The sequence below is a fragment of the Eupeodes corollae genome, chromosome 2 (genome assembly GCF_945859685.1).
Source record: "Eupeodes corollae chromosome 2, idEupCoro1.1, whole genome shotgun sequence".
NCBI classification, from domain to species: domain Eukaryota; kingdom Metazoa; phylum Arthropoda; class Insecta; order Diptera; family Syrphidae; genus Eupeodes; species Eupeodes corollae.
In genome coordinates this window covers 37018826-37030960 of record NC_079148.1, presented here as the reverse complement: position 1 = coordinate 37030960, position 12135 = coordinate 37018826, and the positions used below count along the sequence as shown (strand labels likewise).

The following is a 12135-nucleotide window of genomic DNA, read 5'->3' as shown; positions in this document are numbered from 1 at the left end:
TTCCAGAACGATGTTGAAGAAGTCGCATGACAGTGCATCACCTAGTCTAAAACCTTTTTTGACATCAAATGCATCGGTAAGATATTTTCCGAACTTGATAGAGCAGCGTGCATTATCCATCGTCATTCTGCACAAACGGATAAGTTTGACAAGGATGCCAAAACTAGACATTGCCCGGTAGAGCTCTTCCCTATAGATGCTGTCATACGCGGCTTTAATATCGATAAAGAGATGGTGGGTATCGATTTGAAGCTCCTGGGTTTTTTCCAAGATATGCCGTAGTGTGAGTATTTGGTCGATAGTGGACTTTCCTGGTCTGAAGCCACACTAATAAGGACCAATCAGGTTGTTGACGAATGGCTTCAGACGTTCACATAATACGGCAGAGAGGATCTTATACGCAATGTTAAGGAGACTGATGCTTTTTTAGTTGGCGCAGTTTAGAGGGTCTCCTTTCTTATGTATCGGGCACAGTATGCAGAGATTCCACTCATCGGGCATGCTTTCTTCCGACCATATTTTGCAGATGAGTTGGTGCATGCTCCCTACCAAGTCATCGCCTGCTGCTTTGAATAGTTCGGCTGTGATGCCGTCAGCTCCAGCAGCTTTGTTTGACTTAAGTTTAGATATAGCTATCTTCACTTCGTCAAGGTCGGGTAGGCGGAATTGTTGATCTGCGTCGCCGAGGTTGAGTGGTTCTATCTCCCTTACAGCGGAATTCGGTTCGTCGTCGCCGTTATATAATTTGGAGAAGTGATCTTTCCATATTCTCAGCATCGACTGTGGTTCTACTACGATGTTCCCCTGATCGTCTTTACAGGCTTCGGTTCGTGGCTGGTACCCTTGGGAGGTTTTTTTTACCTTTTGGTAAAATTTACGAACCTCATTCCTGTTGTGACATCCCTCTATCTCCTCGATCGCGCGCTTCTCATGCTCTCTTTTTTTCCATCTAAGAAGCCGGTGTTCCTCTCTCCTCTTCTGCTCGTAGAGCTCGCGAGCAGCTCTAGTCCTTTTGTGCAGCGCCGTTTTGTATGCCTCTTGTTTCGCTGCGTGCGCTTGCCGGTATTCGTCGTCAATCCAGGGGTTTCGCTGTGGTGGCCGTGTGAAACCTAGTACTTCAGAGGCGGCATCTCTGATGGCTGCAAGGCAATGTTGCCACTGGTTTTCAATGCTTAATGCACGAAGCATAGGACTCCTTAGGAGGTTATTAGAGACTCGATCGGAGCCGTCTAACGTCAAATCTTCTCACTTGGCTTGCATCGGGATATCCGTAGCCGTACCTTGGCTACAACGAGATAATGGTCCGAGTCAATGTTGGCCTCTCGGAATGTTCGGATATCCTGGATACTGGAGAAGTGTCGTGCGTCGATCGCAATGTGGTCAATGTGGTTGACGGTTGATTGATCAGGAGATTTCCATGTCTCCTTGTGGATATTAAGATGGGTGAACTGCGTGAACTAGCTACCAGAACGTCTCGCCCCGCAGCGAAATCGACCAGCCTGAATCCGTTGTCGGAGGTAGTGTCGTGCAGGCTGTATCTCCCGATTATGCCACCAAAGATGTCTTCTCTTCCTAGCTTGGCATTAAAATCTCCTAAGACAATTTTAATGTCATAGCCAGGGCACTGCTCATATGTCTTGTCCAAGAGCTCGAAGAATATGTCTTTGGTGTCTTCATCTTTCTCCTCTGTTGGGGCATGCGCGCATATTAGGCTTATGTTGGCGAATTCAGTCTTGATGCGGATTGTCGTGATGCGCTCCCTCACACTGTTGAAACTCAAGACTTTTTGCCTGAGCCTAGTTCCAGCAACAAATCCACACCCAAATAGACGCTGTCTTTGTTCTCGGTAGCAGTCGCCGTAGTAGATATCGCAGTCTTTTAGTTTGCGTTTGCCCGGTTTATCCCATCGCACTTCTTGGATGGCTGTAATATCTGCCTTGCAGCAGTTTAGGGCTTCCGCTAATTGTTCGGCTGCACGTGGTCTGTTAAGGGACCTAACATTCCACGTACATATCCGAAGTTCGTTGTCCTTATTTCGTTTGCGTGGGTTGTCAACAGTGAATCCTTCCGTATCCGAGGCTTGTTGGTGCTTCGAAACTTAAGGTATTTTCGACGTGACCAGGAAGTCACACCGACGGCACATACCCCAACCTGTAGGGCTACCGACAAGCAAAAATTACAAAAGCTTCGATTTTTTTATAGCAAAAAAACGCACAATTCGCGACGTTTTTTTTTTTCAAATGTCTCCTCAGAGTCCAATTTTTGCTATATTCATTTAATGATATGTAGCTCATTTTATGCATTTAGGCTCACAGATTAAAACGCCTTTTACTTTTTTTGTTTTAGATAAGCCAATCAGCCTGGTAATGCCCGTAGCATGATGGTTAGTGCGTTGGACTGTCTAAGGGCCGAAAGGCATTAGTATTAAGTGTTATAGTTTAACTTAGAGTGTCCGTATGGGACCATATTAAGTTAGTTGTAAGTTATGGATAATTAGGCTAGTTTTATGAATTTTTGTCTAGCTTTAAGATAGGTTTAAGATTAATAAATAAAAATGAATTTGAAAAAAAAGTGCGTTGGACTGTCATGCAAGGGGTCTTGGGTTCAATCCCTGCCTGTGCCACTTTAATTTAAAAAAAGAAAAAAATAATGTTCACGGGTACTGCCTCTTGCGAGGAATTGACAAATTCTATAGGAGTAATTCTTGTCATGAAAAAGTGCTTTCTCAAACTAGCCGTTCGGATTTGGCCTAAAACTGTAGGTCCCTTCTATTCCTGACAACAGTCCTCGCACACAGGAATGGTTGAGAGTTGTAAGTCACAAGGCCCTGGTTCACAACAGACTGTTGCGGCACCCCTAGCTAAACATCTCAATGCTATAATTTGAAATCACTGGAAATATTTCTTATTAAAAATGATTAAACAAATTTATATTTTTTTAAAGTAATATTTCGTAATATTCATGTTTTTTTTTTGTAAAACTGAGAACTTCAGTATAGGTACTTAAGCTACACGAACAAGCATCTACGTGAGACCCAGTTATAGTTACTTGAGTTCTGCAAACATTAAATTACTCATTATTTAAAAAAAAAATTTAAGAATGTAATTAATATTCCATATTTTTGGTATCTTTTTATCTTGGTTCTCATAAAATATGTTTCATAATTCTAATTATTAATTAATTAAAATCAATCTGACAATTTTAATCACATGTGATAAAACCTTTTAATACGAAATCACGGTATTACGTCAAAAGATAAACACACGTTTAATTTATAACTTATAAATAATTAAAATTTAATTAATTATAAACGTTTCTAAGTTATAACTTAGCCAGGTAAGGTTCTTCATTCACTGAATGGAACTTTTCATGCATTTAATGGAAGTTAAACCCAGACTTGTAGACTTGCAATAAATAAGGAGAAAAAAGTCAATCAATAATAATATTATTTCCTTATAATTCTTATGTCACTGTCAAATCCATTGAAATTCTTTTCTCTCTTTTTTTTCTATATAACAATTGTTATAATTTGAATAGTTGTTCAGAAAAAATGTACAATAAATTAAAATTTAATTTATCTACCACCCAACAACTTGACAATAACAAATTTGTATATAGATGCAGTGGGTTTTTGCACTTTAACAATAATTGTGTGGGCGTCGAAATTCTACCTAGTTTTTCAATCTGTTGTTGTATTCTTTTTAAAATGAGAAGAAAAAATAAAAAACAAAAATCACTTTGTGAATGTTTTCCAAGTTGAATTTATTTTGGTATAGATATAAACTTATTTTACGATTTTACTATATATAATCGGGCCATAAATGATGACGATGAGCCAGAAGTGTTTGTTTGTTTCTAAAAATACTACCCCATTGAAAATTACTTTTGGCATCTCAAATAGAAGAAAACAGGAAACATGCCTTTTTGTTTACTGTGACAATATTATTTGTTCAGATTGCAAAAACAAAAAACACATCAAAAATGTTTCAACAGTGAATATATTTATAAAATATATTAAACAAAGCTTTTTTATTTTGCGCTCGTAGAGATTCGACATACGACGAATGACGCAAAATTTGTATATTGAAGAATGAAGAGATGATCAAAGATAAACAAACAAAGCTTATAGCAGCTTCTTCCATCGCCATCGCAGTTTCGGATTTTAATTTGCACTGATTATTTTAATTCGCAAATTAAATCAGAGCATCTGGCGTGTTTTTCAATCAGAAACAAATATGTAAATCAAATATTTGACATTCCGCTGACAAACGTAAGACAAGTTGAGTGTTTTCGAGTCGCAGTTTGCTATTTGTCGATCAAAAGCGTAGGAGTTCAAATGTTCCTATACAACAGCCGAGGTTAACTAACTGACTCACATTTAATAGAAGGACCAACAATCCAATAAAATGCTATCACTTCCAAGCTTTAAATGAGCACTGAAAAAAAAACATTCGGAAGTAACTTTTTCAATATAATATAAGATACCTTTAACTGTCTTAAATTATGTCACCCTTTTAATGATCTTAAAAACACATTCGCCCAAATTAAAAGCCTGCCGACTTCATAAAGAACTAAATTAAAAACCCTTTTCAGTTTCAAAGGAAAGTAATTAAAAAGCAATAAAATAGGGTTTTATGAAGAAAGAAAGTATATACTTTGTAGGTGGATGACGATGATGGTGGTGTGACGATGGTTTGTGGTGATAGAAAATTAAGAAGAGTTTTCTTTTGTAAACTTGGTTTTTAATGAATTGTATCTTTGATTGCTATAAGAAAGATTTCGGACCTTAAGTACGAAATTTCAAAACCATCGTAAAACCACAAATAGGGTACAGCGCCTAACAAGTGGTTATTTGTTTTACAAATTTGTAAATGGTTTTTTTTTTTTTTTTGCACCAAGGCAAAATTTCTTTTAAGGATATTTAATAAGTAAAGAGTGTTTTTTAAGATGCGTTGTTTTCAAGAAGAAAAAAAGTATATTATTTAACGTTATGGCCAAGAATTTAGCTTTATTATAAAGATATGAGTTGTTCATTAAGTTTTAAAAACGATATCGAACAATTAGCAGCCGACGCTGGCTCCAATTAATTCCAGTTAAGAGCCACAATTTTCGCTCTCCTTTTGCAGCAATTTAGGCTGTATATCAACAGTACGGCACCTTATATTCTCCTCCAAGGCCTTTGTCTTTTCTGCTCAGATAAGTGACTTCAAATAAGCCCACACAAAATGATCCAGCGGCAGTAAACTGCATGATCTTGGAGGCCATACGACAGACCCACTACTTAAGATAATGCACGTATCACAAACGTTGTTTGAGAGTTTAGAGAATAAATCAAGTGAGAGCTGTCAAAAAGAACAACTTCGAAAAAGAATTGCTAGATTGAAAACCGTATGCCAAAAAAACACCAGTAATTAAAATTAAAAAACCTTGAAATCAAAGGTGAATACCTTTGAAAGTTCTATAAGTAAAGCTTTTAGAGTCTCTTGCCCAGTAAAATATAGCCGTAAAACGCTTCCTTCTTGGTTTAATTAAGAACTGTCCAGTCTTAGGAAAATGACGAGGACAATTTTCAATATCTGCCACAAACATAAGTTTTACCAACCGTATAAAGACTCTCTTAAAATTTACAAGCAAGCCCTGTCATTAGCCAAAAGACAAGGCTGAAGAGAATACTGTCAAATCGAAGACATAAAGGACTCCGCAAAGTTTTATCGAAGGAACATTGTAATCCTTCATTTCTAAAAAAGCCTAATGGAACCTGGACAGCCTCTCCAGCCGAATCTCTTGAGCTACTAATATAGACGCACTTTCCGTGTTGCGAGAGTGATAACCCCGAACCGCTTGAAACCACAGAGCTAAACTTAGCTCATGTGAAGCAAGTCAATTCCGTTGTAACTAGAGAACCTGCGAAGGATTTCATACCTTGGAGCGCATTCTTGATTACCATATTAGAGAAATCCTAGTTAGACGACCTCTCGAAAGCTCTCAGCATGCTTATCTTAAGGGCGAAATTGATTCCCTCAGATATTATCTCGGTAGACACTGACTACTGCACTCCTACTTTGAGCCTTAGTAAGGGTTTAAAGGTTATTTTCCCATCCAGCAAAGATTGGGAGGATGACGTAGTGTAGATAGGTTTCGACACAATCATCGGCAACCGACGGCTCAAAGATGGAGTGCGGAGTTGGTTCTTTGATCTTTTCTGAGTCCTAAATGTACCTAAATCCTTTAGGCTTTCTGACTTTGCTGGCGTTTTTCAGGCTGAACTGCTGGCAATAAGGGAGGCATGTGAGATACTTAAACAAAGCCCAAACCGAAACCGAATTGTGGCTATCTTTACAGATAGTCAGGCAACTGGCTGAAATTGGTCCAGCAATGTCGCGATGAGCTTGCGAGCCTGAATGTTAACCTCGGTGTCACCCTGATCTGGGTTCCGGGCCATAGTGTTATCGTGGGAAATGAACGGGCTGACGAGCTAGCCAGGCAAGGATCGGTCCTCTATAGCTCACTTGCACCTGCACACTCTGCAAATGGCAAACACTAGAATAAAATACTTTGGAAAAGCATTCTTTCACGAACTTGAAGAACTATCTGAGACAAAGATAAGAGACCTAATCTTTTTTTCTCAATGCGGCAAAATGGCTCTAACATAATCGCTATGAAGCTTCTCTATAAATCTATCCCTTTCAATCAAAGATCAAACGAGTTTTTGGTATCAAAACGGCGCACTACAGCGCTAATTGGATCTCAGGCTAGGTTACCTTGAGATCGCCATTTGTACCTACCTAAGGGTAATGTTGAGTTTTAAAACCGCTTTTGGTTGTCTTTAAAATTTAAAGCTGATATTTGAATTCAGGACAATTTACAAACCAAAAAGAAACTGAACAAAAATATTTGTCACGTCCAGAATAGTTTAAACTATAAAGAATAACGTTTTTGAGATTTGGTAAAATTTTGAGAAAAAATCGAATTAAAAAGACAAATTAATTTTATTTTGTAAAAAATATTGTTTTAACATTTGGTAAGATATTTTGAACAATCCAATTTGTAGTTACAAATAATACTTCGCTAAATTGGTAAAATTTGATGTTCGATTTCAATGTTTTGAAAATAGATGAAGGTATTGACATCAATATTATTTCAATCTAGGCAAAATGTTACGGTAATGCTTCCAGAAAAATCTAATTATTTTGAATAAGAAAAACAAACCTTTAAAAAATGTTACATAAATTGATAAAAAATAGTTTTCGTCTAAAAATGTTGAAAACAAAATCAGAAATTACAATCAAAGTTATAGTATGATGTGCAAAATATTTTTGTTGACTTTTAGTTAATTTTTAGAAGAATTCAATTGAAAACTTTTTTTTTTACCAAATTCGAAAAACTTTTAAAACAACAAAAACTGATAAGAAATGGGTTTCGACTCAAGTATTATGGAAACAAAGAAATATGTTAACTTTAAAAGTTTGTATATCAAGATATTATTCTTAAGTTTTAGAAAAATTGACAAAAGGGCACGGTTTGAAAAATATTAGTGTGAAGTCGCTTAGTAAATTGCTAAATATTTAGGAACGATGCTACTTAGTAAAATTCACATTAAAGGTTGAATCTAAATTTTCTCTTTGAAGTCTTAAACCGATTTTGTTGAATTTGGATAGATTTGTGTTCATTCTAATGGCCCTAAACAAAGTCTTAGGGTAATATGATATCTGTAGTCTACAGCAGGGATGTTGCGAATATTCCCATCCGCATCCGCAATTGCGGATTATTCGCAATAATTCCAACATCTGCATCCGCATAAACTGATGCGGAGTTTGTTGCGGATGCGGATGTTTTTTAACGCTTTTTGAAAAATCACTTGAAGTCAAAGCTACCAGAAGAGTTTGTTTTATTTAAAAGCGCCAACAATGAACAAAACAAATATATGACTACATGTCTTTTACTTCTGACATTTGGACAGATGGACTTGGACTTGCCACGGACTATCAGAAAACTTTGAACGAACATCAATCGTATTAAGATGCGAGACGTTTGAGGATCGCCATGCAGGTGACATCATTGCAGACAAATTTAACACAATGCTTACCGAATGGAATATTTTGAAGGAAAGGTGGACTGTATTATACGAGATGAGGGCTCCAATTTGAAAAGAGGCAACATTGACTGATTTAGATTGCACTGTTCACAAGATGCAAAATGTAACTCGACATGGTTTACAATCGCAACAAAATGTAAAAGATATCAAGCAAAAATTAAAGAAAATTTCAACCCATTTCAACCATTCAACTATTGCTCAAAAACAGCTAGAAAAAAAATCAGGACAGACTTAATCAACCACATCTCAAAGTACTCCAGAATTGTGTGACACTCTAGAATAGCACATTTTACATGTTTAAGCGTTTTTCCAAGATAAAAGATGCATTAAGTCTTTATGCCAATGACAACAAAATTGAACCAATTTTGCCAGAAGAATGGAAAATAATTGAAAGCTGCCTTGAACTACTCAAACCTTTCGAAGAAGCTACTCGTGAAATGAGCAGCTCTCAGGCGCTTATATCATCTGTGATTCCTATAATTCAAATGCTTAAGAAAAAAATTGATGAATACTTATCAAAACCATCGGACACTGATGCCATTCGGCTGTCAGCCTTAAATTTGAAAACTCATTTTTCAACAAAACTTTCAATTTTGCAAGACAACGGATCTCAACATACTTAGACCCTATACTATAGCTATAAGCATACATTTTTCAAACCCATCACAGAAGAAAGCATAAATGATGTAATTCTAAAGATTATAAATGATCCATTAAGCACCAGTTCTCCTACGTTGTCACCAAATGCAAACAACACAAAAAACAAGAAAAAGGATGAGACTTTACATTCGGAACCAGGAACGTCCGGTTCAAGTTACAAGGCTTGCTTCAGAAGCGATATGGCAATGATGCTAGATTCATCAACTGAAGTCGAAGGTGAAGGAGAATCTGATAGCGTTAGTCCCGAAGCACTTCTCCGAAGGGAGTTACCATGTTACCGAAATAAAAAAAGACTAGAATTGGATAATAATCCCCTTAATTGGTGGAAAGTCCATCAAACAGACTTTAAAAGGCTCTCCAAGGTTGCACTGAGGTATTTATCACCTCGACCAGCCAGTTTTCCCAGCGAACTACTATTTAGTGGAGCTGGATTAATACACGATCCACTAAGAAACAGATTACAGTTTGCGAAGGCTGTAATCTTGCTTTTTGTTAAATATAACTCACCCATTTTTAACTTCACATAGGAAGTTATTGTAGTGGGTCCGATTTGTCAAATTGAAAATTTTGACATTTCTCGACGTTTCAAGGTCCCTAGAGTCGAAATAAAAGTTTTTTAGAAAGATGTCTGTGCGTGAATGTGTACGTACGTTCGTACGTTCGCGACGTTTTTTCGTCTTCCATAGCTCAAGAACCAAAAGAGATGTTGACTTCAAATAAATTTTGTTATACAGATAATAAGGCAGAAAGATGCAGAAACAGCTGTCAAGCAAATTGCGTGGGTATTTTTTTTACCATAGCAGTTTGAAAAAAAGGTCAAAATTTTGGTTAACCCTAAATATCTTACGAACCAAAAACGCTAGAGACTTGAATTAAATTTTATATAATATATTGTAATGTGATATTAAACAAGTATATTTTTGAAAAAAATCCATGTAACGGTTTTTTTTTATAAATCAAAAAAACTGAAAAAAAAATTTGTCACCCCCAAAATATTACGACTAAAATATGATTTTATCTCCAAAACAATTTTGTTCAACGAAGAATATTGTTTTTGACATCTGATAAAATTTTGAGAAAAATCGAATTGTTAGTTTTTTTTATAAAAAATAAAAATCTAAAAAAAACATTACTCAAAGTTAGTAAAAATTGAATATAGACTCAAATATCTTTTCAAAAACATGAAATTTAGGTTTCAAACTTATTTGAACTTATAAGAAATATTGTTTTCAACATTTTGAAAAATCTTGAGAAAAATCGAATTGACAGTTTTTTTTACAAAAAATAAAAACCTAAAAAAAAATGTATAAAAGTTGGTAAAAATTGATTTTCGACTCAAATATCTTTTTAAAACTTTGAGATATTGGGTTTAATTTACTTTTATCTTTCAAAAAATATTGTTGTCAACATTCAGTAACATTTTGAAAAAAATCGAATTGACAGTTTTTTCTACAAAAAATTGAAAACCGAAAACAAATTAACGAAAGTTGGTAAAAAATGATTTTCGACTCAAATATCATTTCAAAAATTGTATATTGTACTGTTTTTAACATAAGGACAAATTTTGAGAAAAATCGTATTGAGAGTTTTTTTACAAAAAATAAAAACCTAAAAAAAAAATGTATAAAAGTTGGTAAAAATTGATTTTCGACTCAAATATCTTTAAAAAAATTTAGATATTGGATTTAAACCACTTTTATCTTTCAAAAAATATTGTTGGTAACATTCAGTAAAATTTTGACAAAAATCTAATTGACAGTTTTTGTACAAAAATTTAAAAACCTAAAAAACATTAAACAAAAGTTGTTAAAAATTTACTTTCGACTAAAATAGCTTTTCAAAAATTAAAAATATTGGCTCCAAACTTATTTTATTTCACAGAAAATGTTGTTTTCGATATTCAGTAATTTTTATATAAAAATCCAACAGTCTGTTTTTTCATAAAAAATAAAATCTAGACAAACTTTTAAGCAAGGCAGACGGGATGGGAAGTTATCAGTGTGGGTCGCATCCCAGCCTCTTTTTAAATTTAATTATTAAACGCAAAGATAATCAATACAATTTTCCTTTATTTACGGACTTAAAATTGTTTTTATTTAATAAATTCTTAAATTTGCATCCGCATCCGGGAATGTGAGTCTCAAAAAATCAAAATTTGTGCATCCGCAACAACCCTGGTCTACGGTTATCACGTCTTCTAAAAAAAGACTATTAGGAAACATTTCTTACAAAACTTTAAAGGAAGAACGTTGACTGCAACTAAAGTCACCTTTTAATTCGTGTTTTTATTTTTAAGAGAAAAAATAAAACAGAGTAAAAAAAACAAAGAGTATCTGTTTCCTCCCTTCACTTTTCACTTCTACTGATTAAATCAATAAAATGTCCGAATCACGTGTTGATATAACATAATAAACTATAAGTAGATGAGTTAAATAAATAAATTGATAATAATATAGTCAGTATCTTAGTTGCTAAGTATGTACGAGATAAGAGATTCAAAGTAAAATCAAAATGTGTGTCAATTAAAATGTTAACACTATTGATTTTAATTCATATCTTTTATAAGATTAAACTTTTTACTACCTATGTAAAATGTACATATAGATTTGCTATCGCAAAATATAGTTTTTTTTTCTTCTCATGTACGATAAGAAATCATCGTGTCCTTAATGATATCATTTTTTTTAATTTAAATTTATTCGTTTATGTATAGAAGTGATTTTATGGCAATTATGTCGCAATAGATTATCTCTCCGATTTTCTCACAATAATTTCAAGTTCATAAACAACGTTTGCGATAATAAATAATTGTTGATGATGAAGTATACTTCAAAAATTTGTTGGTTATTATCTCGTGACAACAGCAACAAAATAGAAATATTAAATCAGAAAGGCATCAGCCAGTATATTAAAAAAATATCTTTGTACAACGAACCAGCTAAACCGCACAATCTCATCTCGTTCTATTGTTTTTTTTTTTTGGTTTTTATTTACTGATAAAGCCATTGACTTATATTTTAATTCAAAAACCAGCAGCGTTTAATTGAGTTCATGTTTGTAGAATGAAATCGACAACAATACACAAAAAAAGTTAATGAACGAGTGGCAGTGGGTTGATTTAAGATAATCTAGAATAAAAATGTTCGCACGACTTTAAAATATTTAAAAATAAAACGATAGTCTTAATGTTTAAAGCTGTTTAATTGGTCGATAGGGAGGTTAAGAGTATTTTTTTTCATGTAGTGTGAAATTAAAAAGATTTTGATAAAAATTAAATATCTTAAAGTGGTTTTCCAATAAGAGGTTTCATTTTGAATTAGCCAGGTGTTTTGGCAGCTGTCACTATTATGGTTTTAAAAATTAAACTTACACAATTTTTA

General features: G+C 34.4%; 1 protein-coding gene across 1 annotated transcript in view; it reads right to left on the bottom strand.

Moving 5' to 3' along the window:
• Window positions 1-12135, bottom strand: part of LOC129945482 (uncharacterized) — a 101693-nt gene that overhangs the window by 25883 nt on the left and 63675 nt on the right. The gene's annotated exons all lie outside the window — the stretch shown is intronic.